The sequence below is a fragment of the Oryctolagus cuniculus genome, chromosome 11, assembly GCF_051225735.1.
Source record: "Oryctolagus cuniculus isolate XC-2025 breed Fujian yellow rabbit chromosome 11, ASM5122573v1, whole genome shotgun sequence".
Classification (NCBI taxonomy): domain Eukaryota; kingdom Metazoa; phylum Chordata; class Mammalia; order Lagomorpha; family Leporidae; genus Oryctolagus; species Oryctolagus cuniculus.
The window spans coordinates 78,987,304-79,005,905 of record NC_142877.1 but is presented as its reverse complement, the minus strand read 5'-3'; the positions used below and the strand labels follow the sequence as shown (position 1 = coordinate 79,005,905).

At 41.2% G+C, this 18,602-nt stretch overlaps 1 protein-coding gene across 26 annotated transcripts in view; it reads left to right on the top strand.

The window, feature by feature from the left end:
- Window positions 1-18,602, top strand: part of OSBPL8 (oxysterol binding protein like 8) — a 198,241-nt gene that overhangs the window by 38,203 nt on the left and 141,436 nt on the right. For 4 of the 26 annotated variants that reach the window (XR_016216186.1, XM_089307466.1, XM_089307465.1 and 1 more), the window contains exon 2: window positions 8,873-8,926. The exons of the other annotated variants lie outside the window; for them this stretch is intronic. The gene's annotated coding sequence lies outside the window, so the exon portion shown is untranslated. The remainder of the gene's footprint in view (window positions 1-8,872; window positions 8,927-18,602) is intronic. 26 annotated transcript variants of the gene reach the window in all.

Sequence of the window (18,602 nt, the reverse complement as noted above, 5' to 3'; positions counted from 1 at the left end):
GCTTACATAAGAAAAATTTCTCTCCCTCTCTCTCTGTCTCTCTCTGAGAAAGAGAGAGCATGCATGCAAATGCCCCCATCTGCTGATTTACTTCCCAAATGCCTGCAATAGTCAGGCTGGAGCCAGGGGCTAGGGACACAATTCAGGTCTCCCACAGGGTGGCAGGAACCCGATTACTTGAACCATCACCAATACCTCTCAGGGTCTGCACTGAGAAAGATAGTCAGGAGCCAGATCTAGGAGTCAAACCCAGGCACTCATATTTGAGATGTGGGCATCTTAACCACTAGATTGAATACCCATTCCGTATCTGTGTGTGTGTGTGTTTAATTGAATAGTAGGTGCATAGTTCAGGGTTGAAATAGCAATGCTGTTGTAAGCTAGGTACAAATGGTAAATTATTTCATGTCTTAAGGCAACAGACAGTTTCAGTTTTTTTTTTTTAATATTTATTTATTTATTTGAATACACAGAGAGAGAAGGAGAGGCTGAGAGAGAGAGAGGTCCTCCATCTGCTGGTTCACTCTCCAGTTGGCCAAAATGGCCGGAGCTGCGCTGATCGAAAGCCAGGAGCCAAGAGCTTCTTCTGGGTCTCCCACATGGGTTCAGGGGCCCAAGGACTTGGGCCATCTTCTACTGCTATCCCAGGCCATGGTAGAGAGCTGGATCAGAAGTGGAGCAGCTGAATCTCGAACCGGTGCCCATATGGGATGCTGGCAATGAAGGTGGCAGCTTAACCCGCTACGCCATAGCGCTGGCCCCTCAGTTGGTTTCCTTTGTTTTGCATACCTTCTAAGCTTTTATTGTATTTCTGTATATCTGCTCACTGATTTATTTTTGAACAAAGATATTAACAGATTTCCAAAAGCAGAAAGTTAGTAGGGACTCTAATTTTATATATTTTTTTAAGATTTATTTATTTGAAAGTCAGAGTTACGCAGAGAGAAAAGGAGAGGCAGAGAGAGAGAGAGAGAGAGAGAGAGAGAGAGAGAGAGAGAGGTAGGTAGGTCTTTCATCCGCTGGTTCACTCCCCAGTTGGCCACAATGACTGGAGCTGTGACGATCTGAAGTCAGGAGTCAGGAGCTTCTTCCAGATCTTCCACACAGGTGCTGGGGGCCAAGGACTTTGGCCATCTTCTGCTGCTTTCCCAGGCCATAGCAGAGAGCTGGATAGGAAGTGGAGCAGCTGGGACTTGAACTGGCACCCATATGGGATGCCAGCACTGTAGGCAGCAGCTTTACCCACTATGCCACAGCACTGGCTCCCAATTTTAATTTTTTAAAAATATGTATTTATTTATTTGAATGTCAGAGTTACAGAGAGGGGGAGACAGAGAGACCAAGAGATCAGAGATCTTCCATCTGCTGGTTCAGTCCCTAGATGGGTGCAACAGCCAAGCCTGGGCCAGGCCGAAGCCAAGATCCAGGAGCTTCTTCTGTGTGGGGAGCAACTCGGACTAGACTGTTACTGGAATTAAGACTTATTCTATGCATCTGCTCTCCCACAATATGGCGCTGAGAAGGGAGTAACAACTTCTATGCAGCTGCCTCTCGCCAACTTGAGTGATGACCTGCAGGAGCTGATCCTGCTCCTGATTGGAGGAGAGCAGCGTACTCGGCATGTGGGTAGCAGAGTTGGGATTGGTGGAAGAGGACTATAAAGGAGGAGAGAGACAACATGCACAGGGAACATCTATCTGAAGGAACATCTGAGCAGGCCCCGAGAGAGCCGGCCGGCTGTGTGCCGCTCCCCCGCGGAAGTGGGGAAAGTGGCAGGGGGAACCGCCCTTCCACGGAGGTGGAAGGGTCAGTAGCCAACCCGGGAAGAACCAGCAGCAAACCCAGGGAGGGCCGAGCAGACAAAAGAACAGCGCAGGGTCCTGTGTCGTTCCTCCGTGAAGAGGGGGAGCGACATAATGGTGCCGTGACTCGGATAGGAAACCTAGGCAGGGTTTAGTGTCGTTCCTCCGCGAAGAGGGGGAGCGACACTTCTGGATCTCCCATATGGGTAGCCAGGAGCCCAAACACTTGGGCAGTCTTTTGCTGCTTTTCCCAGGCCATTAGCCATGAGCTGGATTTGAAGTGGAACAGCTGGGACAAGGACCGGCACCCATATGGGATGTTGGTATTGCCAGTGGTGGCTTTATCTGCTATGCCATAATGCCAGCCCCACAGTTTTAATTTTTTGAATGTCATTTAATAAAGTTTCAACATTATTTTGTGTCCTTTTAGAAGGTACCTTAACTTCTTTGTTCGGTTTCTGATTGTGATTGTAAATACTTTAAAAAAAAATTGGTTCATGAGCAGAAACCTTAGTACAAGGAAGAACTGGGAATCCTTTAAAAATTTATCAAATTTTAATTTCATAACCGTATTTTAGATCTAACATAATAGAAACAAAAAATTAAGATTGAAATGAAGTAGTGATATATAACTTCATATTTCTTTTTCAAAGAGGTAATATTCCCTTTTTTAGACTTAGCCTTCTTTATTGTTCTGGCATAGGATTGTGGTTTAAATTGAGGAGGCTGGGGAGAAGAGAAAAGGTGGTGAAATTTAAAATTGCTATACTTTTGTGGGCCAATCTCTCTTTAGCTGAAGTGGTTTTCATGATAGCAAATTAAGTGGGTAGGGCGAAGGAGTAATTCTATTACACTTCCTTGTCTTCCGTGGCTTTATGGGTTGATAGGCTGTAGTTGGGGCTGGCGCTGTGGCGCAATGGGTTAATGCCCTGGCCTGAAGCTCCAGCATCCCTAATGGGCACCGGTTCTAGTCCTGACTGCTCCTCTTCTGATCCAGCCCTCTGCTATTGCCTGGGATAGCAGTGGAAGATGACCCAAATCCTTGGGCCCCTGCACCCAAGTGGGAGACCTGGAAGAAGCTCCTGGTTCCTGACTTTGGATCAGCTCAGCTCTGGCCGTGGTGGCCATCTGGAGAGTGAACCAGCAGATGGAAGACCTCTCTTTCTGTCTCTACCTCTCTCTGTAACTCCATCTTTCAAATAAATAAAATCTTTAAAAAAAGAATAGGCAGTATCATGTAACCACCGAATCCCCGCAGTCTCATCACAGGGCTTCCATAGTTGCCAGGTCCAGAGGTTTCTCTCCACCCTGCCAACCTGTCCAGTCAAAAAGAGGCAGATGTACCTCAAGATAGCTCTGCTGGGGCATCTTGACCCTGGGATGCTGAGGGTGCCCCATTGTCCAATGTAGCTGCCCAGGCACTTCCCAGGCAGTCTCAGAGTCAGTGAGGACTATGGACTGTTCCCTCCACTAGACTCTCTGGATCACATGTACACACAAGAGCCACTGGCCAAACATTGCTGCCTGCTGGCCACTGCTGCCAGCACTGCTGATAGGGCATTCAGTCTCAGTCAGCTGCTGTGTGCATGAACAAAGGCTTCTGTAGCTGCCGCCCTAACCCAAAATGGTACCTGCCCTCTCTCAGCTGGGCAGCGGGCACTGTTGTGGGGAAGTTGGGGTGAGACAATGAGACAGAAGTGCCCCCTCCACTTCCACTGGGTCCACAGTCAACCACCAGCAACCGCCAGCACCCAGCGCACCTGTCTGGACTCATACCACGCTGTCCCTCCAGCTATATAACCACAGGTTGCTGGTGTCCAGTCTCACCTCTGTCCTCAAACTGCCACCCACTCAGGCTCTTGGCCATTGCAGCTGAGCTCATGCTTGTGCTGTGTATGCACACCCTCCACACAAGTCCATGACATTCTTCCTCCTCCTGTAGGACCTCCAGTGCGGTTTTCTCTCCAGTTCTCCCCTGAATGTGCACTTCCTACACTTTTCTCTCCACTGTTTATCCCTGGCCCAGCACAGCGTGTCGCTCCCTAATCTGCCATTTCATTGCTTCTGAGTAAAAGTCTGATCATTCTTCTGAATTCCTTTTCTGGCATTTCGTCAATCTGTTCATCTTCACCTTCTAACATTATAGAGTTGTTGTGTTCCTTTGGCAGTGTCTTGTCATCCTTGTTCTTGAATCTTGTATTTCTGCGTTTATTTTTACTAATTTTTGGAACCACTTGTTGGTTTTCTCCATGAATGGGTTTTAACTTTGCCTTTTAACTATGCCTTTGTGGTTTAGTGGCATTTCAGCACCTTCAGTGAATACTTCGAGGCATGTGCTAGGTGGGGCTAGGTAACTCAGTGCTCAAGGGTGGAGCGAGAATCCAGTGTGACACCCAAGTTGGTCATTGTCAGCAGGGGGGAGGGTGTGATCCCATTTGTTGGCATAATCACAACCGCACCTCAGTGATCAATGCCCACATTTAGCCCACAGTGGGTAAAAGCTCAGTGATGCTGGCACCTGAACTACACAAAGGATCTGTGCAGTCCTCAATTTGATCATGGAACACTCAGCATTGACCCACCCCACACAGTCAGGGAGCTCTGAGCTCGGACACCGGACACAGTGATTGCCCAGAGACCCAGCTACACCCCAGACCCTATTGTGTACTCAGGATTCCCACAGACACAGCGTGCAAAGCTCCCACGGTCATAGGGTACAGTGGATCCCTGCCTTCCCCGTCCATAGACACAGTCTGCCCTCGCCTTGCTCTCAGAACCTGGCTTCTCCTTCAGACTCCAGCTGTGGGAGTCGTGGATGGGGTCCCTACTCGCCACTGCATATCCATACTTTCCACACTGCTCCAGTGTACTCCTTTCTGTAGAATTTCCTATGCAAACTTCTTTCCAGCTTTCCCCGGGGTATACACTTCCTCCACTTTTTTTCTACTGTCTTCTCCTGGTCAGAATCAGCATGTCTTCTCTATTCAGTCATTTTGGGAATCCCTTCCGTGTGTGTGTGTGTGTGTGTGTGTGTATATATATATATATATATATATATATTATTTGCTTACTTGAGAGGCAGAGTTAGAGAGAGAGAGAGGGAAGAGAAGCCTTCCAACCGCTGGTTCACTCCTCAAATGGCTGCAATGGCTGGAGCTGGGCTCCTATGTAGGTGCAGGGTCCCAAGCACTTGGGCCAACCTCCGGTGCTTTCCCAAGCCTTCAGCAGGGAGCTGGATTGGAAATGGAGCAGCCAGGACTCAAACTGACACCCATATGAGATGCTGGTGCCACAGGTGGAGGCTTAGCTTACTACGCCACAGCCCTGGCCCCCCTTTCATATTGTTCACTTGTCATCATAACCTAGGTGAAGTCCTCAGATTTTTCTGTTCAGACGACTTACCATATTCATAATTGTTGCTTTGTTTTAGAGTTAAAGAGGTATCAAATATTAGCCTTTTAAAATATGCTACTTCATTTTTTTCTTTCTTGAAGATAAGTGAGTGGGAGTATGATTCATTTACTTTGACTCTGTGACAAAGTACTGTAGACTGTGTAGCTTAAACACATTTGCTTTTTTGTATTTCTGAAGACTGGGATGTCTGAGAGCAGGTGCTAGCATGGTCAAGTTTCAGTGAGAACCCTCTTCCTGGATTGTGGACAGGTGTCTTCTTAAAAGAACTTCTTGGCCGGCGCCGCAGCTCAATAGGCTAATCCTCCACCTAGTGGCGCCGGCACACCGGGTTCTAGTCCCGGTTGGGGCGCCAGATTCTTTCCCGGTTGCCCCTCTTCCGGGCCAGCTCTCAGCTGTGGCCCGGGAAGGCAGTGGAGGATGGCCCAAGTGCTTGGGCCCTGCACCACATGGGAGACCAGGATAAGTACCTGGCTCCTGCCTTCGGATCAGCGCGGTGCGCCGGCCGCAGCGTGTCAGCCATGGCGGCCATTGGAGGGTGAACCAACGGCAAAAAGGAAGACCTTTCTCTCTGTCTCTCTCTCACTATCCACTCTGCCTGTCAAAAACAAACAAACAAACAAACAAACAAAAACAACCTTCTTGCTGGGGCCAGCGCTGTGGCGCAGTGGGTTAAAACCGTGGCCTGGGCCAGCGCCGTGGCTCACTTGGTTAATCATTGCCTGCGGCGCCAGCATCCCATATGGATGCCGGGTTCTAGTCCCAGTTGCTCCTCTTCCAGTTCAGCTCTCTGCTGTGGCCCTGGAGGGCGTTGGAGGATGGCCCAAGTGCTTGGGCCCTGCACCCCATGGGAGACTGAGCAGAAGCACCTGGCTCCTGGCTTTGAATCGGCGCAGCACCAGCTGTAGTGGCCATTTGTGAAGTGAACCAATGGAAGGAAGACCTTTCTCTCTGTCTCTCTCTCTCTCACTTTCTGTAACTGTCAAATAAATTAAAACAAACAAACAAACAAAACCCTGGCCTGAAGCGCCGGCATCCCATATGGACTCTGGTTCTAGTCCTGGCTGCTCCTCTCCTGATCCAGCTCTCTGCTGTGGCCTTGGAAATCAGTGGGAGACCCGGAAGAAGCTCCTGGCTTCTGATCAGCACAGCTCGGGCCATTGTGGCCATCTGGGGAGTGAACCAGCACATGGAAGACCTCTTTCTTTGTCTCTATCTCTCTCTGTAACTCCGTCTTTCAAATAAATAAAATAAATCTTTAAAAAAAAAAAAAACAACTCCTTGCTGTGGCCTAACATGGCAGAGACAGTAGAAGCCAGGTGGCATCTCTTTCAGTAAGAGCACTAATTCTATCATGTGGGTTCTAGTTTTATGACCTAATTACCTCCCACAGACTTCATCTTCAGATAATCACATTGGGAATTAGAATTTCAACATTTTGGGGGAGGAAACAAATATTCAGTCTATATTAGTATATGTCTAAGGGTCTTAAATATTCTCTTGGGCTGTATGGGTAGCTACCACATTTTCTGTGAACTTTTGACATTATCACCAGCTTTCATTTTGGGAAGGAATGATACTTTAGAAATTTAGAAGGCAGAATGAAACAGTAAACTCCCACCACCGTAATCTTTTTCTTCTAAGGAAATACAAGTCTCAGTTAATTTCTGAGCAGGTAATGCAGATTAACACAGTATAAATGATAGGATTTAGTACTGGAAGCATCAGATAAGAACCTTTATTTTAATACTGTAAATATTTGAACTATTGGCTTAGGACCTGTCTGCCTTAAGCATGTCACAATTTTTAAAAAAGTATTATAGTTGGCTTTTATTTAAGCAATTTTTTTCTCCTTTAAAACTTTGAGTTATGAGGAGTAGGAATTTATCCTAGCAGTTAAGACACCAGTTAGGATGCTCCCATCCCATGTTAGGATACTTAAATTTGAATCCTGGCTCTACTCTTGAGTCTAGCTTGCTCAAAATGTGCACCCCTGGAGGCAGCAGGTGTTGACTCAAATAACTGGGTCCCTGGCACATTATGGACAATCTGGATTGAATTCTAGGCTCCCAGCTTCGTCCTGACTCATCTGGCCATCGCAGATATTCGGCAGTGAACTAGCAGATGAGGGCTGTGTGTGTGGTGTGTTTCTATGCCTCTCAAATAATTTTGAAAAGAGTGTTGGTTGGTTTACGTTATTCTTTTTTTTAAAAGATTTATTTATTCATTTGAAAGTCAAAGCTACACACAGAGAGAAGGAGAGGCAGAGAGAGAGAGAGAGAGGCCCTCCATCGGCTGGTTCACACCCCGGTTGGCCACAATGGCTAGAGCTGTGCCAATTCGAAGCCGGGAGCCAGGAGCTTCTTCAGGGTCTCCCATGTGGGTGTAGGAGCCCAAGGACCTGGGCCATCTTCCACTGCTTTCCCAGGCCATAGCAGAGAGCTGGATTGGAACTGGAGCTGCTGGGACTCGAACTGGCATCCATATGAGATGCTGGCACTGCAGGCGATGGCTTTACCCGCTGTGCCACAGCACAGGCCCCCGTTATTAATTTTATAAACAGAACTAGACCTACTTCTCATCTTTGAGGCAAGTTGATTGGTTTTGAATATGATCTCTAATCATCGTATTTCTAAATAGGAAAAATTCATGCCATTTTTCCCAAAAAATTTCTTATTGTGCTAAAATGTACCTAAAACCTGCCAACTTACCCATTTTTAAGTAGTATGTAGTACATTAGTATATTGTATAACCATCAGTGCTATCCATCTTCAGAACTCTTCATCTTGCACAACTGAAACTCTAGAGGCTGGTGTGGCATAGCAAATTAAGCTGCTGCCTCTGATGCTGGCATCCCATATGACCACATGTTTAAATGCTAGCTTTTCCACTTCTGTTCGAGCTCCCCACTAATGCACCTGAGAAGGCAGCAGAAGATGGCCCAAGTGCTTGGGACCCTGCCATCCATGTGGGAGACCCAGATGGAATTTTGGTTCCTGGCTTCAACCTGGCTCAGCCCTGGCTGTAGCTGCCATTTGGGGAATAAACTAGTGGGTGGAAGATTGATTTTCTCTCTCTCTCTCTCTCACCCCTTCCCTCTAATAACATTAGTCTTGTTGTTTACACCCTTTTATAATCAGAACATGTTTGCAGAATTAGGAATTGAATTTTGACTATTGTGAAAATCCAAGGTATGTGTTAAGAACAGTTAAGGTTATTATCATTCACACTATCCTAAGTGCTGATTTAGTGTGTATAAGAAAGATTTGGACTATGTTGTTGGATTCTTAAAGTATAAAAAATGCTTTGAGGAAGAAAATGCCAGATAAGTAAAGAAATGGCAAGAAATACCTTGCTCTGTCAAGTACATTATTCTGTCTTATTCAAGAGCAGAGGAACTTCACAGTTGTACCTGTTTGCTTGCTTCTCTACCATACTACCTTAAAATGATGAGGAGAAGCAATTACTGAGTGGACCCTCTTCAGTGACTTTTTCATTTTTTAAAGGAGGTCTGATTAAATAGAATATCTGAATGTATGTTGTCAAATTCAAAACACATGAGCTTGAATAAAATAAGACTGGTTTTATATTGACTTAATTTTTCTCTTCCATTCTTCATTCTTCTCACACCTCCTCCCACATCATCTCGTTATTACCAGTGGAATATATCTACTATGAAATGTGTAGTGCTACGACTGGAAATACAGAAGAATGTGAGTGGTACTCCCACTTTGTGATTTATTTTTATTCTCTGCTTGGAGTGTTTTTGTCGTTATTTAGCTAAATGCAACTTGTCCTTTAGGTTTTTAACTTAAATATCACTCTCTAAGATCTGTGTAAGTTCCATGAGGTCCCTACGTGTTCTCTACACTTTGGTCTGGGTAGCATAGTGCTTGGTGTGTAGCATACACTCACCTGTTTGTGTAAATTGATTGTATCATGGGGTCTTTGGATCTATTGGGGGGGGAGACAGATGAATAAAGAAATATTTAAAAATGTAGTTAGCCATCTTTGTGGATTCAACCAATCACACTTGAAACTATTTGTAAAAAAAATGCCTCTGTGTGGAGCATGTACAGACTTATTTATCTTGTTAATATTCCCTAAACAACCCATTAACTGTAACTTATATTTTGTCTTTGTTACTGTAGCTGTATACAGAATTCTCTCTTGTGATTTCAAAATTTATTTAGAGATTGTCCTAGAACTTTTGTTTACATATTAGTTGTAAAATCAATTTGTTTAGGTGCAAAAATAAAGTCTGTTTGGATTTTGATTGCAATTTTGTTGAACATATACATTAATTTGGGGAGAATTAACATGTGAAAAATACTGTGTTCAGGAGCGTCTGTTCATCTGGTTGTTAAGATGCTTGCATCTGTGTCAGAATGCCTGGGTTTGATTCCTGGCTTCAACTCCTGAATCTAACTTCTTGCCAGGGTAGACTTTGGGAGGCAGTGGTGATGACTCAAATAATTGGATTTCTTCCACCACTGTGGGAGACATGGATTATGTTCCCAGACCCTGGCACTGGCTGTTGTAGACATTATGGGCACTGAACCAGCAGATGGGAGCTCTCCATTTATCTGGCTTTCTCTTTATGTCTCTGCTTCTTTCCACGAAAAAAAAAGAAAAAAAAGAAAATAGTATTCCTTTTTTTTAAAAAGCTATATTTCTCCATTTGTTTAGAACATCTTATATTTCTTCAGTAATATTTGAATTTTTGTGTTGTAGAATTATTACTTTTATTATTCCTAATCATATGTTACCTTTATAGGTAATTATAAATCTGTCTTTTTGAAAATCATTTTCTGACAGTCATAGATATATAGGAATGCTTTTAACATTTTGTGCAGACCTTTACATGTAGTAATTATCTGCTAGCCATACTTCTTAATTTTAAAATTAATTTACAAATCCTTTCAGATTTTTTATTTACAGTTACCTTATTTTCAAATATAAGTAACTTCTCCCCGTATTCAATCCTTTTAGTATTTATTTGTGTGTTTGTTTATTTTGCCTTATTACACTTTAGATTTCTTGTATGAAGTTTAATAGAAATGTCAATAGTGGGATACCTCCACAATCAGAGAAAGCACTCAGCATTTCACCAGTAGGTGCAATGTTTGCTGTAGGTTTTATTTGATTAGAGAAGTTTTCTTCTATTCATAGTTTACTAGGAGTTTTTATCATCAGTGGGTGTAAATTATGTCAGATTCTTTTTTCAGTATCTGTTAAAATGAATGAATGATTGTTCTCCTGTATACTATTTGAATGTGGTGCAATATGTCTAATCTAATCTGTTAAAATGAATGGATGATTGTTCTCCTGTATACTATTTGAATGTGGTACAATACGTCTAATGTAACATATTATGGATAAACATAGCTTGATTATGATGGTGACCTGTTTTATGTATTAGTGGATTTGATTTTCAGCTATTCTGCTTAGGGATTTTGGTCTCCATGCCATGAGTCATTATTTCCCTGTCTTCAAATAACCTTTTTCTTGTTTTGTATCAGGGTTGTGCTAATATTATAAGTCTTCTTGGGTAATGGCCCTTTTTTACTTTTCTTAAGAAATTTGTTTAAAATTTCTGCTCCTTTCCCTTGACCTCTGCAATCTCCCAGCCCCCTGGGCTGGGTAAAATCCAGCAGTGAAGTAATAATCAAGGAGGGGAATTTTTTGTCGTTGAAAGGCTTTTTTTCTTAATTATGTGTTTAATAGGACTATTCTGATTTTCTGTTGGTTGAGGAGGTTTTGGTAGGTTGGATTTTACTAAAGTTTTGTCTAATAAATTTTCAAATTTGTTTATTATTTACTTTAGGCTATTATTGATGTTTGGAGGATCTGTTGTTATGTCTCCTTTAGCAACCTCTACAATACTGATTATTTCTGTCTTGTGTAGCTTCATCTGGCATTTGCCAGTATTTTCTTTTTAAAGAACTTATGATTGTTGATTTTCTCTTTTGTATTTTAGTTTTGTTTGTCCTTTATTACTGCTTTTTGCTGTTTCATCTTCTTTAGGTTTAGTTTTCTTGCTGTATGGGAAGGTATAATTTTCTTCTATCTGGGACTGACATAAGATTATTAACAACAGAAGAATGTGTGAGTTTTAATTATATGTACTTGAAATTCCTCACAAGAAAATTAATAAAGACTCAAAGAAGCAGTTAAAGCTGAACGCTTATATACAGGGTCGAACAAAGAGTAGTAAATTGTGAAAACATGACAAGATGAAGGGATTGGACTCTGGCAATTAATCATGGAAAAGTGACCAGGAAGATAAAGGTTAGTTTAACAATGTTTGTACAGGTTTCTCTTCAGCCTTAGACTCCTTGTGTCTGGTGATAAAATGTCTTCCTCTGGTACAGGAAGGGTACACATGGGCCTTTAATTTGCTTTTAGGAAGGTCATAGTGCCTTTAGCTAAAAAAAAAAAAAAAAATCAGTAAACCATAGTGGCATATTTTGGGTGGTATGTCCTGAATGTCTTCATTGTTCTTAGAGTTTTTTGAAATGGGTTGTTAGCACTTTGATTTTCACACTGTCTTTTGTAGCTATAAATTTTATTCTTCATACCTTGTTTGGATAAATAACACTTTCACTATCATTTAGTTAAAAATTTAATTTTCCTCAATGTGATTACTTCTTCAATCTGTAAGTTATTTAGAAGTATGTTTCTTAATTTTTAAACAGATGGAGATCTTATATTTACTTTTTTTGTTAGAGATTTCTAGCTTTACTGTACTATGGTCAGAGATGAATCTATATTTTCAGCTCTGAAAGTTATTTGAGACTTGCTTTTTGTTCCAGATTTCCAGATTTGGAAATATGTGTATTTGAAAAGAATGTATATTCTGTAGTTGTTGAGTGCAGTGAAACTTACAGATCCTTCAATACAGTTTTAAATTACCTTAGTGAAGGAGGGCTTTTTGCCTAAGTTGTCGATTGAGATGCCTACATCCCACATCAGTTTTGGTACCTACTTCCAGCTCCTTATTCCAGCTGATTCCAGCTTCATTCTAATGCAGAACCTGGTAGGGAGTGGTGCTCACGGCTCAGGCAGTTTTGTTTCTGTTGCCCATGTGGAAGACCTGGATTAAGTTCCAGGCTCCTGGGTTCAGAGCCCAGGTTGTTGTGGGCATTTGGAAAATAAACTAATAAGTAGGGTGTGTGTGTGTGTGTGTGTGTGTGTGTGGTGTATGTGTGTGTCTCTGTCACTCTGCCTTTCAAATAAATAAAACTAACAAAAAATTGGTATGTATTACCAATGATAAATACTGTGTTTTTTTCTAACAGAGTGTTACTAAATTTATTATGTGCTTCAATGGAAATATGGCATATTAAGCTGTGACTTGTTAATTATATCTAAGTATAAATTGTTTCAGATATTTTTCCTGGAGTGCTACATGAAGAAAGGACATTGTAGAATCTTGAATGCTAGAAGGGTGAGTGGTAGAAATAGCATAATATTGGAAAACATGAGGGCCTAGGAGCTGTTTGGAAATAAAAACTGTTCCTCTTAGGTTCAGGAAATGAGGGTTTTGTGAATTAAATTATCAAATGACAGAAAAATAGGATAAAAGGCAGATGATTTTCATTAATATTTGCATGCATAGGACTATAGGAAAGAAGTAAAACTTAAAGTAGTGATTAGACTGGGGTTTATATTTCTTTTTAACAAGAGGAGGAAGGCTTGGACTTCAAGCGATGGATGACAAATTGTGAGGAACTGACAGAGAAATATATGAAAGGAACTAGTGGGAGATAAGGGCTGTTTTAGTAAAGGTCTGTTAATGCAAACCCATCCTTGTGTTTACTCCTTATCTTCAATATGACTCTTAGATGAGTAAAGGGAAGACAGAGATCTCTTCCTGTATCTCTTGATACCTGTTGCCTTCAGCTCAAAATAAGCCTTATGTTAAAGTATGGCTTATTCAGTGTTAAGCAGTTTTGGTTTTGAGAGGGAAAGGCACAAAGGAATTATATATATATATATATATATATATAATTATATATATATATATATATATATATAAAACCTGTTGCTGCTTTGAGGCAGCCATCATTCAATAGAGTATTGGGTCATTATGATTAAGTGGCATGTGTTAAAATCATTTGCCTTGCTTAGTAGATGCTTCTTCCTTTTTTCTCTCTTATTGAAATAACAAGTTAAGCCTTAGAAGAATTTTTCTGAACTACTTTCCCTAGGAACTTTGTAGGTTAAGTAGACAGTGAGGCACCGGTTCCCCCAGGGTCGGGAGTACTAAAAGGAACAAAAGAGGAAGTAGTCTTCTTTAATTTTTTTAATTCAGCTAGTAATTATGTTTGAATTAGGATGCAGGCCTAGATTTAGCTTGACAATTTAAAGAAATGCATCCTCAGGGCTGTGATAAATGAATACTGTACTCTGTTTTACAAAAAAATTTACTAGACTTTTTGTTATAAAAGTAATACACTTTTTAAAAAACTTAGAAGAGACTAGCTTTCTTCTCAAGCCTGTTTGTTCCCCAGGGCTTACTGCCATTAAGTTTGCTTTTAATGACTATTTTTTATAAGATTTTATTTATTTACTTGAGAGGTAGAGTTACAGACAGTCAGAGAGAGAGACAGAGAGAAAGGTCTTCCATCTGTTGGTTCACTCCCGAAATGGCTGCAGTGTCTGGAGCTGTGCTGATCTGAAGCCAGGAGCCAGGTGCTTCTTCTCAGTCTCCCATGTTGGTGCAGGGGCCCAAGGACTTGGGCCATCTTCTGCTGCTTTCCCAGGCCACAGCAGAGAGCTGGATAGGAAGTGGAGCAGCCGAGTCTTGAACCGGTGCCCATATGTGTTGCCGGCGCCGCAGGCAGAAGATTAACCTACTGTGCCATGGCACTGGCCCCATTTAATGACTATTTTAACTTCAAAATATGTATTGCTAAGGCCTGTGTTGTGGCACAGCGGGTTAAGCCACCATTTGTGATGCCAGTAGCCCAGCAGCCCATATCAGAGTACTGGTTTGATTCTCGGCTGTTTTGATCCAGCTTCCTGCTAATTTGCCTAGAAAAACAGCGGATGATGGCCCAAGTGCTTGGGCTTCTGTGCCTTTGTGGGGATCAGGATGAAGTTCCTGCCCCCTGGCTTCAGCCTTGTCCAGCCCTGGCTGTTGGGAGCATTTAGGGAAGGAACCAGCAGATCTCTCTCCCCCACCCCACCTCCCCTTACACACTCTCTGTGGTACTCTGTCTTTCAAATAAATCAATAAATAAATTTTAAAAATACTTCTGAATTCCCAAATTTATTAGCATTTAATTATTTTTTACTTTCACTTTTGAAAGATGCGATATGTGTGCTTATGTGTTAAGCCCCAACCATCTTCTCCCTCCAGAATTTTTTGGTTATTAGAAGTGTTTCTTAATGATCTATTATCAAAGATAAGGAATTTAGGGCACTTATCCTAATTTTATTTTTCCTTTTATTTCTTCTCCCTTTTTTAGTAATGTTATGATTTTTACTTTGTATATATTTTTTAAAGCGTAGTTTTGTCTTTACATAGGGTAATTTTATGTAGTAATTCTAAAAATTTGCAAGCAAAAAAAAATCTAGATTCATTCATTTATTCATTTGATAAATACTGATTCTTTAATACTGGAGTACCCTAAGGCCCTGTACTTGGGCCTCCTGTGCCTGCACAGATTTACAAGATCTCATCCAGTCTTGGTTTTAAATGTGATCTATATGCCGACTCTCAGTTTACCTTTTTAGCATGACCTCATCCACATTAACCACATTTTCATGTTAGGCTGCCATTTTGATATCTCTATTCAGATGTGTGACTGGCATCTCAAAATGAACATGTCCAAAAGTTAGCTCCTAATATCCATTTCTTCCCTCCCACATTCTTCCCACAATGTACTGCATACCTGTTGATGGAAGCTTCATTTGAGTTGTTTAGGGCAAAAAAATCTTGCTATGTTCCTTCTGCCTGTATGTCTGTCTGTCTCTTTTTCTTAAGTGATACTTTATATCTGGCCTAACAGTAAGTCCATTTGTGTTGATATTTTAATTTTATGAAGAATTTGACAGTATTCCTCACATATCACATATCCGTTAGTGTACTGATGACAACGGCTGTGTTTTCTTGTTTGGATTTTAATAGTAGCCTTTTACCATGTAATCACTTCTCAACACTGATCGACAGCCAGATTGATCCTGCATAAGACAGACCCTTTGATTTCTTGACTTTCCTTTCAACCAGGCTGGGGAAATTTTGGCCTATGGGCCATGTAAGTTCCATGAAGTCATTTGGTTTGGTCCTGCCAAGGCACCTGCAGGTGAGACTAAATTCAGTAAATCTACAGTAGGCTAATTTTTAAGTTGATACTTTTGAATGGCTTGCAAATGATATGATAAATATATAAATGGCCTTTGAAAGAAAAAAGGGCCCCCACTCCTGCCAACATTAGTGTTTCATCTCTTTCAGAGTAAAAGTCAGCCTTTCTGTCCTACAAAGCTCCAAGATTTGGAACTCAGTTGCCCTTCTGTTATCTTTGCTCATGACTCTTCCTAATTTATTCACCACAATAGTCTTGTTATTCTTCAAAGTTGCCATATACTCTTATCTCAGGAACTTTGTGCTTACTGCTTCCTGTTCTTCTTTGACGGATCTTCTAGATGTATGGGTGGCTCACCACCCTCTTACATTTCCCAGTCATGATGCTACTGAGATCTTGACTCATTCATCTCAATGAACCTGACCACCGCACCGCGCTGATCCGAAGCCAGGAGCCAGGTGCTTCTCCTGGTCTCCCTTGTGGGTGCAGGGCCCAAGCACTTGGGCCATCCTCCACTGCACTCTCGGGCCACAGTAGAGGGCTGGAGTGGAAGAGGAGCAACCAAGACAGAATCCAGTGCCCCGACCAGGACTAGAACCCGGGGTGCTGGCACCGCAGGCAGAGGATTAGCCTATTGAGCCGTGGTGCCAGCCAGGACTGATAACTTTCTAATATTCAGTTTTTAAAATTAATTAAAAATTATGCAGTCAAATAAACTGAGGTAAACAAGTTATTTTAGGTACTTCAGATAAAGAAAAACTTAGTAAAGGGATTAGATGCTGATAAATTTATTGGACAACCTGGAGGTATAGAAGTAGATGGCTATTTCTGGCTTTCAGATTAGTCAGTGCTGCTGCTGACTGTAGCAGCCTGACTGCACAACATGGGCATCTGTCAGGGGAGCATTGGGTGATTACCACAAAACATTATGTCTGGCAAAGCCCTAATGTCTGTTCACTGTCATCAAAATAAGGATGGCATGGTTTCTGCCTCTCTTCACTTCACAAATTTTGTGAAAAGTGTTGCATTGGCTTAATATGAATCACATTCAGAATCTCAAGAGACAAACATTTTCAAAATATAATTCCTGTGTTTTTTAGTTTCTGCGTTATAGAGGAAAGGACAGAAGGTGATAAGATTGAGTAAATAAGTAAAAACATCTATACCTATGTAGATGAGATAGAAATTCGTATACATTTTTGATTAATCAGGGTTCTCCAGAAAAATAGAACCAGTAGGATAGAGATTCAATTTCTCTCTCTTTCTCTAATGGTTTTTATGGCTTACAACTTTGAAATTTGTGGGGTAGGCATATAGGCTGGAAACTCAGGGAAGAGTTAACACTGCAGTCTTTAAAGGCAGTGTGAAGGCAGAATTCCTTCTTTTAAAGGCTGCTGTCTTCCTCTTTTTAAGACTTCACCTGATTAGATTAAGTCCGTCCACTTTGTGGAGGGTAACCGGTTTTCCTCAGAGTCTACTGATTTAAATGTTAAACATATCTAAAAATTACTTTCACAGCAACTTCTATATTGGTGTCTGACCAAATAATTTAGTACCATATCTCAGCCAAGGTGACACATAAAATTAACCCCCACAGTCTATCCCTTGTCAACTTGGCACCTATACATACTCCTTAAACCATGCTTGTTAGGGGATGAATTATATGCTCTCCCTGCCCCCATTCGTACTGCATTTCTAACTTCCAGAACCTCAGACAGTGACTGTAAATGGAGATTGTCTTTAAAGATATAGTTAATTCAAAATGCCATAAAGAATGAACTCTAATTCAATGACTGGTGTCCTTATAAGAGGAAATTGGGTCAGACATACACAGGAAAGATGAGGTGATGTACAGGGAGAAGATGGCTATATACAAGACAAAAAGAAGGCCTCAGAAGGAACCAAACCTGTTGATACCTTGATCTTAGAGTTCTAGCCTCTAAACTTGTTAGGAAATAAGGTTCTATTGTTTAAGCCACTCCATCTGTGGTACTTTGTTATGGATAACCTGGCAAAATAATACAAGTCATGCATTTGTCTAACAGTGTAATTATCCTGCATACAGTGTACTTACCCTTTCCCCAGAGGCGGTTGTAAAGTCCTTGATGTTAACATATATTTTCATGTATTTTGTGTATACAGATGTAGGAACATAGTGATACTTCTCACCCTACCCTCCTCCCACTCACACTCTGACCTTTCTTTTTCCTTCCTGTCTTATTACCTCTCTTAATTTTTATAATGACCTACTTTCAATTTACTTTATAGTCATAAGATTAACCTTACACTAAGTAAAGAGTCCAACAAATGGAAAGCATAAAAAGCACTGTTCCTCAACCATAGAGACAAGAGCTGTAAACAATCACTGAATCTCAAAATGTCAGTTTCACCCCTATACATTACATTTTTGGTAATCTATTAGTTACCACAGATCAGAGAAAATATGATACTTGTCTTTTTGGGGTTGGCTTATTTCATGAATTATAATGGTTTGCAATTGCATCTATTTTGTTACAAAAGAAAGGATTTCTTTTGTTATGGCTGGGTTGTATTCCATACTATATATTGAGCTGCAGTAAACAGGGGGGTACAGATAATGCTTTTCATATGCTGATTTCTTTTCATTTGTTTTTTTAGATCCTTGTTATACATTGATAACTCATTTATTTGATGCCTTTATAATTTCTTGATGTAGGCACCAGTTGCTATAAACTTCCCTCTAATGACTGCTTTTGCTTTATCCCATAAGTTTTAGTATGTTGTATTGTCATCTTCATTCAATTCCAAGAATTTTTGATTTCCCTTTTAATTTCTTCAATTACCCACTGTTCATTCAGGATGATGTTTTTCAGTCTCCATGTGTTGAGTTTTTTCTAGAGATGCTTCATTCCTTTGTGGTCAGAAAAGATGCATGCTGCGATTTCAATTTTTTTGAATTTACTTAGACTTACTTTATGACCTAGCATATGGCATACTCTAGAAAAAGTTCTATGTACTGATTAAAATAATGTGTATTCTTCAACTATGGAGTGGAATGTTTTGTAGATATCAGTTATGTCCATTTGGTCCATAGTGT